We start from the raw sequence: 14,470 nt of genomic DNA on the forward strand, positions 1-14,470 counted from the left end.
CACGATTATTAGGAAAGGTGACATTTTACAGTTTTTGATTTTACAGTCTACCAGTGATAAGACGATGACATGGTGCTTTATGTTTTGTGATATTTGTCTTAATGCAAAGACAGGTCGTTACTGGCCAAATACATACACAGGAAACATGCCCAATGCCATAGAGATTGGGTTGTCTCATTATCAGTTTTGTCACCAGCAAGGTAGTGAGCACTTCATATGATGGTGTTAGACTCCAAGAACTGTGCTAAGTAGACACAGTCAGGGTTACAACTGGGATGACTGACAGGTTACTTTCATGCTACAGAAAATCTGTTGTTGTTTGGCATAGCCAGTAGTCCAAACTGTCAAACTTTGACTTATTAGGACATTATAATAGAATTGAGTTCTAGAATAGTGGAAATGACTATGTTGGCAGTCTCTTATTTCTTAGTGACCAAATCTAAGAGAAAGATAAAAGCTGCTTGACACAGAGCCACCATACAAATGTTGTACCCTCCCCTCCCTTGCAGCTTAATGCTGATCCTGTTGGTATGCGGACTAATTGGGGTGAAATGAGGTTATTGAGTTTTCTTTGGGTGACGACAGGCACTGGGAACATACAGCTGTATTGTCCAGATGTGTGGCACTGACAGCCTATTTTATGGCTGTGTTTTTTACAGCTTGTTTCCCCTAAATTTCACACAACTTTCTAACATCTGGGCTCTTTTCCTTGGAGCCCTATAACCACTTTATTTACTGCAAAAAAATAAAATCATGTAAAATATACCATAAAAGTTGTTATGCATTTCTCTTTATTCCTGTTGTCTTGCTAATAAAGTCCACTCCTGCCTGACGGATTGTCACAGAAGCAATCTAGTTAGAGATTTTTCAACTTTTGTTTTTAAAGGAGCATCATATTTATTTATAACCTTGAGATGGATTAGGTGTTGCTAAAATGTTCTGACATGTGGGTTTTCTCCCCCCACCCCTCGGAGCAATCACTCCTCTGGAGCATATGGTGTCAATTCCAGGCTCTTGGTCTCGGTCTCAGACAATGACCGTGTGCACTGCTTCTCTGGAGCTGTGTCTTGTCTGAAGCTCACACTAGTTCTCGGGTCAGGGTTTCATGACCGGTCTGGTCTCTCTGACTTGCCCCTTTGCCAAGGGAAATAGCTTAAAGAAAGGGAGGTGCATATTTTGCTCCGAACTGGAGAAGGCCCTGCGGATCTTCATGTGCCAAAATGTAATTGGACTTCGTAGAGACTACACAGATGAGAAACCCAGGAAGGGGAGGTCTTTAAAGCTTTCCCTTCCCAAAACCAAAGGAGCAAACCAGAAACCCCAAGCTGAATGGGGGGGAGGGATATGAGCACTCCCCAGAAAGCACAGCGTTGGGTTTTCAGGGTAGGTCCTGTTTTGCTGGCACAAATCATGGAAAGGCGCATGATTGTTGTGATTTTAGGGATCAAGAAAATGGACAGGATACCTGCAGATCCTCTCCCTTTAACGGTGACCAGATTTCTGGAATCCTAAAGGGGATTGCTGCCCAGGAACTCACTATAAGATGAAGCTGTGTGACTGGGCGCAACCCCAAGGGTGAGTATCAGTGTTTGGTTTGAAATGTCATTTTTCAATAGCGGCTGAATAGTGTGTTGACAATCAGGCTGCTTTGTGACATCTGGTCCCAAATATTCTAATTTGGGGTTTTAAAGCTCACAGCTGTCTGGCATGGAGCATTCTTGTGGAGTACAGGAATCATGACAGCGTTGAAGGGAGTTAGTGCTGGAGTGGGCTACTCAGGGGGGGTAGCTTAGTCTTCTCCTGTTGATCTGCAAAGACAGTATTTTCACCTGCACCCAAAAAGGTTTGGGTGAAGCTTACCGAGTATCATGGTAATGGATGGGATGTGTCCAGATGTAGTTCCTAGCCTCTTGACTCCAGGAGTCCATGAACATTATCTCATTGGGTTAAAATGTACTAGAAGCATAACCAAAAGTTCCCAGAGAGCAGCGTTTTGCAGGCCATAAAAGTTAATTTACATATCTGAAAACCGTAGCATGCTGGGTTTCAATAAAAGCCTGGCATATCATCAAAGGAGCAGTGATATCTTACTCTAGTGGGGAGATAGGTAATCGGAAAGGCGGAGACAGCAGGCACCTGGCCCTCTATGAGCTGTAGATACAAAGTAGCTACAGCAGAGGGTGATGTAGCTCTGTGGAACACTTCCTCCTGGCTGGCCCTGATGCTCTGTGGGCGCCAGATACGCCCACAGATGGCTCAGCCAACAAGTGGCACCACCAGTGATGGCAAAGCCTGGACACACCTGTCTTCTGGGCTTTCTCTGGAGTGACTCCAGATATGGTTGTTTTGAATGTCCTTAGAATAATTAATGAAATTAAGGAAAACAAGTCTATGCCAACTTAAAATTTGAGACAGAACCTTTTCTTGTGGTATGTGAGGCGTCCCCAGGAGAGGCAGCAGAGAGTCTGTGCACATGAGTTCCCACCAGAACTTCTTCCTTTTCACACTGTTACTCACAATGTAGAGTCAGAAGCCAGGACTTGGATCTCAGATGAAAAACAAATATTTGTCTGAAGGATGTCTTTTAGGGAATTAAGAACTGAAATGGATATTTAAGAGATGACTCTCCCTTTTACAGATCACTTTGGAAAGGCTTCATCTCCCTGCCTTATGTGTGCTAATTAAGGAAAAAGAACCAATCTTCTACCTTTCAGTACCCTAAAGCTTATTTGTCCTGGACTTAAGGTCAATATGTGTACATATGTCTAGGTATGTATGTATATTTTTGTATGTATTTCAGTCTGTGCCCTCCTCTTCTCTCTCTGCATGTGAGTGAGTGTGTGTATTTGATAGCAAGATAACAAGGGCTGTAAGTTCGGGGAGACTTGATGGACCATGGCATCAGGAAGCTGGCTGCAATTAGACAAAAACCTAGATTTCCCAAACTGGTTAGAAAAGCAGTCATATATGGGTTTGAACCTGGGCACTCATCAGGCCATAGTACCAAAAAATGTGCCTCTCTTGAGTCAGAAACCCAACATGAATCACAGGGGTGAATGGGATTCATTAAAATGGTGAAAACTGAGGTGGGGTGAGGCCTTAGAATCCCAGGGAGCTCCATAGGTCAGGGCTGCAGCTGGATGGACCTGTTCATATGAGAAGGCTTTAGGTCAAATGATTGAATATGACCTAGGCTGACAAAGGTCACTGTAGAAGAATGTCAAGCATTACAGAGGAGATAGGACATATTTACTCTATGAAGAGTGCTTTGGAAGTGTGGATATATGCCCTTTCTTTCTCTTAGGATGCTTTGATATTCTGAGAATACTAAGCAAGAACAATACTTGCTTCTATTACTGTATATGAAGAAGACTCCATCGTATTTGCCATCTAATGATTTGAAACAACAAAAATAAAACAAAGAAGCTAAATCTTTCCCTTTCCCTTGTCTGGGGATCAGTCAGGCTCACCCAGAGATACTAGTGCTCTCCCAATTTCTCATTCTCTTTGTAGGACCTCCTCACATACTAAGCACAGGCAGATGCCTTCTCCATGCTTAGAATTGGTTCCTCCATTCCGAGGGCAACTGGATGGATGGATGGATGGATGGATGGATGGATGGATGGGTAGAAAACCATGAGGTTTCTGCATGTTTTCCACAATGTGCTTACTACATGGGACAGCTTGTTCACTGTTTAACATGCACACTTGAGCTCAAGTGAGTGCTGAAGTTGTGTATAGATTTTGTATGTGCAGTTCTCCTGACTGGAGAGAAATTTTAAAGCAAGTTGTGAAGGAAATGGCAAGGAGTGGTTATGTGTGTGAGAGAGAGAGGAGGGAGAAGGTCAAGGAAAGCCTTTTCTTTCAGAAGCTTTAAATAGCTATGGGTTTCCCTTACAGGAAAAGATCCTTTGGTTTGTGAGTTTTTCCTGGGGCCTATGGAATTTTGCTCTAACTGTGGCAATTTACAAAGTGTGACTTATATTTAGTCCTCTTTCTTTGGGCAGATGACTAAGTGTTGGTGGATAATCTAGCACACAAGAACAGAATCTCCAACTAGCGATCAATGCTGCCCAGACAAGCTCAGAGCTGAGCAAACAAGCTTTTGGATACAGCGGATCTAACATATGTATAAGTTTTTACTATCACCTTCTTTTGGATAGCTCATTTTCTCAGTGTATGATCCATTCCCGTGGTGAAAACATCTCAACAGTAGAAGAGACTGTGCAGCAAAAAAGAGAATATCTTCCCAACTCTTGTACCAGACCTCTTCCTGGATATGACTACTGTGAACCAATGTACACGCTGCCTTCCACAATTCCCTGTACATGCCCCATGCATAATCATCTCTCTCTCTCTCTCTCTCTCTCTCTCTCTCTCTCTCTCTCTCTCTCTCTCTCTCTCTCTCTCTCCCTCTCACACCACCCTCTTCATGTTTTATACAACCATCCTATTTATATGAGTAAATGATTTATGATTTGTATTTTGTGTAAAGACATCTGGGACAATTTGCTGTACTGACATGTTTTGCTCATGTGTATATTTTTAATACACACTAAATAGTCTTTTCTTGTATGTGTGTTGGTCATTTAATTAGGTGCACATGCAGGCAATTTCTTTATATTAGGTGCCCATATATTCTTTTTTTTAAATTTTATTTTCCAGTTTAAATTTAGATAAGAATCAAGGTTGCTTCACAAGTCAGTTCCAGGTCCCTCTCCCATTCCCTCCCTTCCTCCTGTGCCCTCCCCCCCCCCCCCGTTATCCTCTCATTTCTCCAGGGAGGGTGAGGCCCTCCATGGGGGTGTCCATAGTGTGTCATTTCATATAGGGCAGGGCCTAGACCCTTTCCCAAGAGTTCTGGGTGAGAGTGCACCTCACATTGTTCTATTGGAGTCCAAAGTCCGTGTGTATACTTGGGATGGGTACTGATCTGCTGCCCAAGGCTCAATAGATTCCCTAGGCCTCTTCACTGACACCCAGATTCAGGGGGTCTTGATCAGTCCCATGCTGGCTTCCCAGGCTAATGCCTGGGATTCAAGAGTTAACCTTTGTCTGGTCAGCTGTTTCTGGGGGTTAAACCAGCCCAGTCTTAATCCCTTTGATCATCAGTCCTCCCTCTCTGTTACTGGCTTTCTTGAGTTCAGCTCAGTACTTAACCAAGGGAGTCTGCCTCTTCTTCGATCAGCCACTAAATAAAGTTTCTGTTTCCCAGACTCTCTGGCCATAGGATTGTAGGCTGGCACTCCCCAGATCTATGTCTAAAATCCATATATGAGAGAGTACATGCCATGTTTCTCTTTTTGTGACTGGGTTACCTCACTCAGGATGGTTTCTTCTAGTGTCATCCATTTGCCTGCGAATCTCATGATTCCATTATTTTTTTCTGCTGAATAGTACTCCATTGTGTAGATGTACCACATTTTCTCTATCCACTCTTCAGGTGAGGGACATCTAGGTTGCTTCCACGTTCTGGCAATTACAAATAAAGCTGCTATGAACGCAGTGGAACAGACCTCTTTGTTGTATGAATGGGCATCTTTTGGATATATGCCTAAGAGTGGAGTTGCTGGGTCTTGTGGTAGGTTTATTCCCATTTTTCTGAGGAATCTCCACACTGATTTCCAAAGTGGCTGAACCAGTTGGCACTCCCACCAGCAATGGAGGAGTGTCCCCCTTTCACCACATCCTCTCCAGCATAAATTGTCATTGGTGTTTTTGATTTTAGCCATTCTGACAGGGGTGAGATGGTATCTGAGAGTTGTTTTGATTTGCATTTCCCGGATGGCTAAGGATGTTGAGCACTTTCTCAAGTGCCTCTCAGCCATTTTAGACTCCTCTATTGAAAACTCTCTATTTAGTTCTGCAGCCCACTTTTTAATAGGGTCCTTTGGTGTTTTGGAGACTTGCTTCTTGAGTTCTTTGTAAATTTTGGAGATCAACCCTCTGTCAGATGTGGGATTAGTGAATATTTTTTCCCATTCTGTGGGCTGCCTTTTTGTCTTGCTGACTGTGTCCTTTGCCTTACAGAAGCTTCTCAGTTTCAGTAGGTCCCATTTATTGATTGTTGATCTTACTGCCTGTGCTACTGGTGTTATGTTCAGGAAGCTGTCTCCTGTACCAATTCATTCAAGGGTACCACCCACTTTCTCTTCTAAGAGGTTCAGTGTGGCTGGATTTATGTTGAGGTCTTTGATCCATTTGGACTTAAGTTTTGTGCATGGCGATAGACATGGATCGATCTGCATTCTTCTACATGCCAGTCTCCAATTATGCCAGCACCATTTGTTGAAGATGCTTTCTTTATTCCATTGTATATTTTTAGCTTCTTTGTCAAAGATCAGATGTTCGTACGTGTGTGGGTTAATACCCGGGTTTTCAATTCGATTCCATTGGTCTACCTGTCTATTTTTGTGCCAATACCAAGCTGTTTTCAGGACTATAGCTCTATAATAGAGCTTGAGGTCAGGGATGGAGATGCCTCCGGACGTTGCCTTGTTGAACAGGGTTGTTTTGGCTATCCTGGGTCTTTTGTTTTTCCATACAAAATTGATTATTGTTCTTTCAAGGTCTGTGAAGAACTGTGCTGGGATTTTAATGGGGATTGCATTGAATCTGTAGATTGCTTTTGGCAGGATTGCCATTTTTACTACATTGATCCTACCTATCCAAGAGCATGGGAGATCTTTCCATTTTCTGAGGGCTTCTTTAATTTCTTTCTCTAAAGATTCAAAGTTCTAACGATACAGGTCTTTCACTTGTTTGGTTAGCATTACCCCAAGGTATTTTATGTTGTTTGTGGCAATTGTAAAGGGTGATGTTTCTCTGATTTCTCTTTCAGCCCTTTTATCATCTGTATATAGTAGGGCTACTGATTTTCTTGAGTTGATCTTGTAGCCTGCCACTTTGCTGAAGGTGTTAATCAGCTGTAAGAGTTCCCTGGTAGAGTTCTTTGGGTCATCTATGTAAACTATCATATCGTCTGCAAACAGTGAAAGTTTGACCTCTTCCTTCCCAATTTGTATCCCCTTGATCCCCCTTTGTTGTCGTATGGCAATAGCTAGGACTTCAAGTACCATGTTGAAAAGGTATGGAGAGAGTGGACAGCCTTGTTTTGTTCCTGATTTTAGAGGAATTGCATTGAGTTTCTGTCCATTTAGTTTGATGTTGGCTGTTGGTTTACTGTATATAGCTTTTATTATGTGTTTAAGTATGTCCCTGTTATCCCAGATCTCTCCAAGACCTTTATCATGAAGGGGTGTTGGATTTTGTCAAAGGCTTTTTCAGCATCTAGTGAGATGATCATGTGATTTTTGTTTTTCAGCTTGTTTATATGGTGGATTACGTTGATGGATTTTCGTATGTTGAACCATCCCTGCATTCCTGGGATGAAACCTACTTGATCGTGGTGAATGATTGTTTTGATGTGTTCTTGGATCCGATTTGCCAGTATTTTATTGAGTATTTTTGCATCAATGTTCATGAGGGATATTGGTCTGAAGTTCTCTTTCTTAGTTGTATCTTTGTGTGGCTTGGGGATCAAGGTTATTGAAGCCTCATAGAAAGAGTTTGGCAAAGACCCTTCTGCTTCTATTGTGTGGAACACTTTGAGAAGAATTGGTATAAGCTGTTCTTTGAATTTCTGGTAGAATTCTGCACTGAGGCCATCTGGACCTGGGCTTTTTTTGGTTGGGAGACTTTTGATGACAGCTTCTATTTCCATAGGGGTTATAGGTCTATTTAAATTGCTTATCTGTTCTTGATTTAGTTTTGGCAATTGATAGCTGTCCAGGAAGTCATCCATTTCCTTTAAATTTTCGAATTTTGTGGAGTACAGGTTTTCAAAGTATGACCTAATGATTCTCTGGATTTCCTCAGAGTCTGTTGTTATGTCCCCCTTTTCATTTCTAATTTTGTTAATTTGCGTGTTCACTCTCTGCTGTTTGGTAAGTTTGGACAAAGGTTTGTCTATCTTGTTGATTTTCTCAAAGAACCAACTCTTCGTTGCGTTGATTCTTTGTATTGTTTTCCTGGTTTCTACTTTATTGATTTCAGCCCTCAATTTGATTATTTCCTGGCGTCTACTCCTCCTGGGGGAGTGTGCTTCTTTGTGTTCTAGAGCTTTCAGCTGTGATGTTAATTCTCTGGTATAACTGTTCTCCTGTTTCTTCATGTGAGCATTTAGCACTATGAACTTCCCCGTAGCACTGCTTTCAAAGTGTCCCATAGGTTTGGGTATGTTGTGTCTTCATTCTCATTGAATTCGAGGAAGTCTTTAATTTCTTTTTTTATTTCCTCTTTGACCCAGGGATGGTGCAGTTGAGCATTATTCAATTTCCATGAGTTTGTAGGTTTTCTGCAATTTGTGTTGTTGTTGAATTCTAATTTTAAAGCATGGTGGTCTGATAAGATGCATGGAGTTATTCCAATTTTTTGTAGCTGCTGAGGTTTGATATGTTGCCAAGTATGTGGTCGATTTTTGAGAAGGTTCCATGTGGTGGTGAGAAGAAGGTATATTCTTTTTTATGTGGATGAAATGTTCTATAGATATCTGTTAATCCCAGTTGGGTCATTACTTCTATTAGCCCTTTTGCTTCTTTGTTGAGTTTCTGTTTGGTATTCCTGTCTAGTGGTGAGAGTGGTGTGTTGAAATCTCCCACTATAACTGTGTGGGGCTTTAGATGAGATTTAAGTTCTAATAATGTTTTTTAACGAATGTGGATGCCTTTGTATTTGGGGCATAGATGTTCAGAATAGACACTTCCTCTTGGTGGGTTTCACCTGTGATGAGTATGTAATGACCTCCTTCATCTCTTTTGATTGATTTTATTTTAAAGTCTAGTTTGTTAGATATTAGGATTGCTACCCCGGCTTGTTTCTTGGGTCCATTCGATTGAAAAATTTTTCCCAACCTTTAATTCTCAGGTAATGTCTGTCTTTAAGGGTGAGGTGTGTTTCCTGTATGCAGCAGAAGGAAGGGTTCTGTCTTCGAATCCAATCTGCTAGTCTGTGTCTTTTTATGGGTGAGTTAAGGCCATTAATATTGAGGGATATTAATGACCAATGATTGCTCATCCTTCTTCGATTTGCGATGGTTGTTGTTGGTGGAATTATGTGTGGAATTTCACCCCTTTGTTCTTTTGGCTGTTGGTAGAGAGAGATTCTCTAATGCTTATGTTTTTCTGGTTGTAGTTAGCTTCCTTGGGTTGGAGTTTTCCTTCCAAAATTTTCTGTAGGGCTGGGTTAGTGGACACATATTGCTTGAATCTAGTTTTGTCATGGAATATCTTGTTTTCTCCGTCTATAGTGATTGAGAGCTTTGCCGGGTATAGTAGTCTGGGCTGGCATCCGTGGTCTCTTAGTGTAGGTAGAATATCTATCCAGGACCTTCTGGCTTTCAGCGTTTCCATGGAGAAATCAGGTGTAATTCTGATAGGTCTGCCTTTATATGTTACTTGACCTTTTTCCTTAGCTGCTCTTAATATTCTTTCTTTATTCTGTATGTTTGGGGTCTTGATTATTATGTGGCGAGGGGATTTTTTTGTGGTCCACTCTATTTGGTGTTCTGTAGGCTTCTTGTACCTTCATTGGCATGTCTTTCTTAAGGTTGGGAAAGTTTTCTTCTATGATTTTGTTGAATATGCCTTCTGCCCCTTTGAGCTGGATTTCTTCTCCTTCTTCTATACCTATTATTCTTAGGTTTGGTCTTTTCATGGTGTCCCATATTTCCTGGATGTTTTGTGTTAAGGATTTGTTGGATTTAAGGTTTTCTTTGGTTGATAAATCCATTTCTCCTAGCGTATCTTCAACACTTGAGATTCTCTCTTCCATCTCTTCTATTCTGTTGGTAATGCTTGTATTGGTAGTGCCTGTCTGTTTGTCCAGCTTTTCTATTTTCTGCCTTTCTTCAGATTGTGTTTTTTTTAATGACTCTATTTCAGTTTTCAACCCTTGCAGTGTTTGCATTGCTTCTTGCAATTTTCTGTTTATCTGTTCGTCCATTTGTTGCCTTTTATGAATTTTTTGGTTTGTTCTTTCTTCCATTTCTTGCATTTTTTGGTTTGTTTTTTGTTCCATTTCTCGCATTTTGTGCTTTGTTTCTTCTTCCATTTCCTGCCTTTTTTGGTTTGTTTCTTCTTCCATTTTTTTCATTTTTTGCTTTGTTTTTTCTACCATTTCTTGCATTTTTTGCTTTGTTTCTTCTTCCATTTCCTGCCTTTTTTGGTATGATTCTTCTTCCAATTCTTGCATTTTTTGCTTTGTTTTTTCTTCCATTTCTTGCATTTTTTGCTTCATTTCTTCTTCCATTTTCTGCCTTTTTTGGTTTGTTTTTTCTTCCAATTCTTGCATTTTTTGGTTTGTTTTTTCTTCCATTTCTTTGAGGGATTTTCCAATATCCTCTTTTAGGGCCTCTATCATTTTCATGAAAGTGCTTTTAAGGTCGTTCTCTTCTGTTTCGTCCGCATTGGAATGTTGGGGTCTTGCTGGTGTGGAGTCTCTAGAATCTGGCGGTGTCATATTTGTTTTTCTGTTGCTGACTGTGTTTTTGTATTGTCTCTTTCCCATCTCTTCTTCTAGTGGGTACAGAAAGAGCCCCTTACTGGTCTGGGGACCAGCGTTCCCTTTTGGTGGGTGCTAGCAAGTCCAATAATCTGGTGGTTCTTCTATTCCTTGTCCGAATGCTGGTCCCGTGGGTGGAGAAGAAGAACAGGAATCTGGGGCGCTTATCCTCTTACCTGGTCCCCTGGACCCTATGCTGGGTCCTGTTGTACTTGATCCCGAACAGCTACTCCCCTGGTCTCCCTGGGTCCTCTGGTTTCCTGGTCTCGTTGGTGGGAGAGAAGACCTGGGGTCTGGGTGCTTGGCTCCCGCCGGGATTGGGAGCTCTGTGCAGTTCCCAGGGGATCTGCAGGCACTGGAGCACAGGCCGGGAAGCCGGCCTGTTTACCTGATGCTGCTGGAAGAACCGCCGCTTCGCTGGACTCCGCCCATATATTCTTATTAGTAAAATTTTTGTTACTATCAACACATCATGGGTGGGTCTGTCGTCCACCATCACCAACATGAGATATTTTTCAACTTTGCATCTTTGTCTATATTGATAGTGGCAGTTTATCTGGAGGTGTGTGTAGTAATAATTGAAATATTCTTTATCTGTACTGTAAGATATGGCTTCTGTGTGTGGCATCTAACGATTAGCTGAATATTTCCAGAAGTCAAGGGAATTTAATTATTTTATTTTATTTTTAGTTGGCTAAAATCAGTACATAAGCAGTCATGTGATTTGATGGGTTTGTGATGTGAAAAGTGGGCAGAAGTTTATCTCATTGAAAATTGTGTTTGGGGACTTCTTATTTCACACCCAGTATGGTGGTATGAAATAAATGACCCCCAAAGGGAGTGGCACTCTTGTTGGAGCAAGTGTGTCACTGTGGGGGTGGGCTTTGAGTCTTTTTTCTCAAGATTCCCCCAGTGTGACAGACAGTCAACCTCCTGTTGCCTGCAAGATGTAGCTCTCTCAGCTCCAGCACCACATCTGCCTGCATGCTGCCATGCTCTCCACCATGATGATAGTGGACTGGACGTCTGAAACTGTAAGTGAGCCCCCTCAATTGAATGTTTTCTCTATAAGTGTTGGCATGGTCATGATGTCTCCACACAGCAATCAAAACCTAACTAGGACACCCAGAAAGACAACTGTCCAGCCCCATCCTCAACAAACGCCACCAATGTAAGCAAAACCTGCACACCTGTGTCAGAAACAGTGTGTGCTCAGATTCGCCGTGTGCTAAGGTGGGCAGTATTGAAAATCTGTGGCAGGGAGGCTGAGATCTTTGTTTCTGGACATTTGGGAACTCTATTGCTGTATGAAGATAAACAGGGCTGGTACGAGGCAATAAAAATCAAAGGTTGTCTGTTTACTTCTGATTTCTTTCTGTTACCTTCTCCCCTCTGATATGCTTTCTCAATACTTGGTACTTTTTTGTATCCTAACACTTAGGGAACTCACTTTGAATTTACTTTATTTATATGGGTTATTAGCTGTGTTTTAGACTGTGTGATTCAGCACAGAATGTGGGAGAAGCTTTCCAAGCAGTGACTGTGTAGGACTGAGGGTTGACTGTGGTTTTTCTCCTGAAAGACGCCCATCCCCAAGGCTAGCAGTGAAAGTGAACCCAGTCTCAACATTGGTGGTTCTTGGAAGACCCCTTTCCCTGCCCATAGTTGCTGTAGCTGAGGAATAGGCCATGCAGGAGAGAAGTTCTGGAGGAGATACGAAGTCCCTTGTGGTTAGAACGGGAAATGTCCTTCATTGATAATGTGTTTAAACACTTGGTTGACCCTTGGTGGCACTGGGTGCAAAGGTTACTGAACCTTTGGGAGGTGGAACTTTGCCCGAGGAAGTGTGTCATGGGGGGTACCTTGGGAGGCAGGATCTTGACAGAGGAAGTGTGTCATGGGGGGCATGTTGGGAAGAGGGGCCTTGTTGGAGGAAGTGAATGGCTGTCAATAGGTTTTCAGGGTTCACAGCTTCACTCAATTTATGCTCTTTCTCTCTCTGTTTCTCTCTCTCTCTCTCTCTCTCTCTCTCTCTCTCTCTCTCTCTCTCGTTTCTGTCTGTGGATCACAAGTGATGAGCTAACTTCCTGTTCCTTCTGCCATGACTTTTGCCATGGTATGCTGTCCCCATCATTATAAACTCTCCCTCTGGAACCATATGCCCAAATCAACTCTTCCTTAAATCACTAATGCATCCTCTAACGAGGGTGGGAGCTGCACAGGCATTGGGGGAAGTGGGTGGGTGCAGACATGGGGTGCAGGGAGAGAAAGGCAGAGAGTGTGGTGAGTGTAAGATACAGGATCTGGCTATGCATGCATTCATGTGAATTGTGGAATCATGTGCTCTGACTATTGTTGGATACACACATACATGCGTGATTACAAATTTGAGTGCATCAAACAAAATCTGGGGATAATTGAATTACTAAAGTATACACAGTATTTATATATGTTTTTAAAACTAGCATTTGTAGTACTGAAGAAGTAAAAAGAACAACGATACTTTTGATTGGTAGTTTAAAATGAGTATGTATGATGATCTATCGTTTTGATTTATAGTAAGAAAACAAAATGTTATCTCTATCAGTTAAGCATTCATCAGCATTAATTATGTATAATTTGTTCATTGTACACTGTAACTCTATTTCTTCAAAGAGTTTTAGGGCAGTGTGACTATTTACTTATGTAATCTGTCTTTGTATTACACTTTTTTTAGATTTGCTAATAATATTTAAAAACCAGTGGAATTAGTTGCTCCAGTGTGTGTCTATGTGCACAAAACCATCAATGTTTAGAGTCAAATGTTATTCTTCATGGGCTCAATTCTATGTACTTGATGAAAAGGATGCCAGAGCAGGTAACCAGCAAGCAGTTGAAAAGGACCACTTAGGCTGAGGAGTTCTCATACACACAAAAGGTTCTTGCTGGGAACTGTGGCTTCTTTGGTGTTAGGAAATGATCAACCTACTGCTGACGCCTTAGCTACTTATGTGCAACATACTCAAAGTCACAAGTTAGGATACTGCAGTCTTCCCAAATATCACCAGGTAGCTTTGAGCAAGCTACTTAACCCCTTCAAGCTTCAAGTTTCAAAAACCTGTTGATATTTTGAACCAGTAATCCTTATTGTGGAAGGTTTTCCTGTGAATTATAGGAGGTTTCTTGTACCCATGACTTCTACCTAGCTGGGACAGTCACTATTTCTAGACACTGTCAAAATGGTATCTGGGGGTGAGGGGATGTGGATTGTCCCCTATTGAGAAAGATCTACACAGAGAGAGAGAGAGTGTGTGAGTACTAGGGCTTTCTCATGACAATATTGGGATTTAAATGAACACCTATAAAGACTAAGTGTGGTGAGCGATACAGTCACCATACTTCCTGGCTGACATTAGCTCTTGGTAAGTGGTATTTAAGTATGGAGTATGGGATGCGGACTCCTGGAAGGCTATCAGGAGAGAAGAGGACCAGGGAGCAGCTGCATGGGTGAGGCTTATTACCAGCTAGCTGGCTGGTGCCCCAGTGCTCAGTACATTCAACCCTTTGTCTAACCCTACTGGAAAAAATCAAGGTCCATTTTGAGAAAGGCAGAAATAGAAAGAGAATTTGGAAAGATAGATGTAGTTACAGAGCAGTAGATAGAGGACCTTAGAAGCAGAAGCCCCGCTTTTCTTGACGATGTCTATAAGGCAAGGGAGAGGCAGTACTGGCAAGCATCCTCTAGCTCCGAAGCTTCCCTCTGGTTCCCTCTGCTCTCTCCTTTCGTTCCCACTGCATTCATTGAGTGCTGCCTGCATTTCAGCCTTTGTGTTGCTGGTTCCTGCATGCGTCTAGCCGATCCAGGCCACATTCTTTAAGTAATGAATAATTTCCAATGAGGCATAATTGGAAAAGCAGCTGGGAGGATAAA

The 14,470-nt window shown here is 41.9% G+C and overlaps 1 protein-coding gene across 1 annotated transcript in view; it reads right to left on the minus strand.

The window, feature by feature from the left end:
- The window catches only part of Spag17 (sperm associated antigen 17), a 236,679-nt gene that overhangs the window by 160,910 nt on the left and 61,299 nt on the right, over positions 1-14,470 (minus strand). The window lies entirely within an intron of this gene.

This window comes from Mesocricetus auratus, unplaced genomic scaffold, assembly GCF_017639785.1.
Source record: "Mesocricetus auratus isolate SY011 unplaced genomic scaffold, BCM_Maur_2.0 Super-Scaffold_100009, whole genome shotgun sequence".
NCBI classification, from domain to species: Eukaryota; Metazoa; Chordata; class Mammalia; order Rodentia; family Cricetidae; genus Mesocricetus; species Mesocricetus auratus.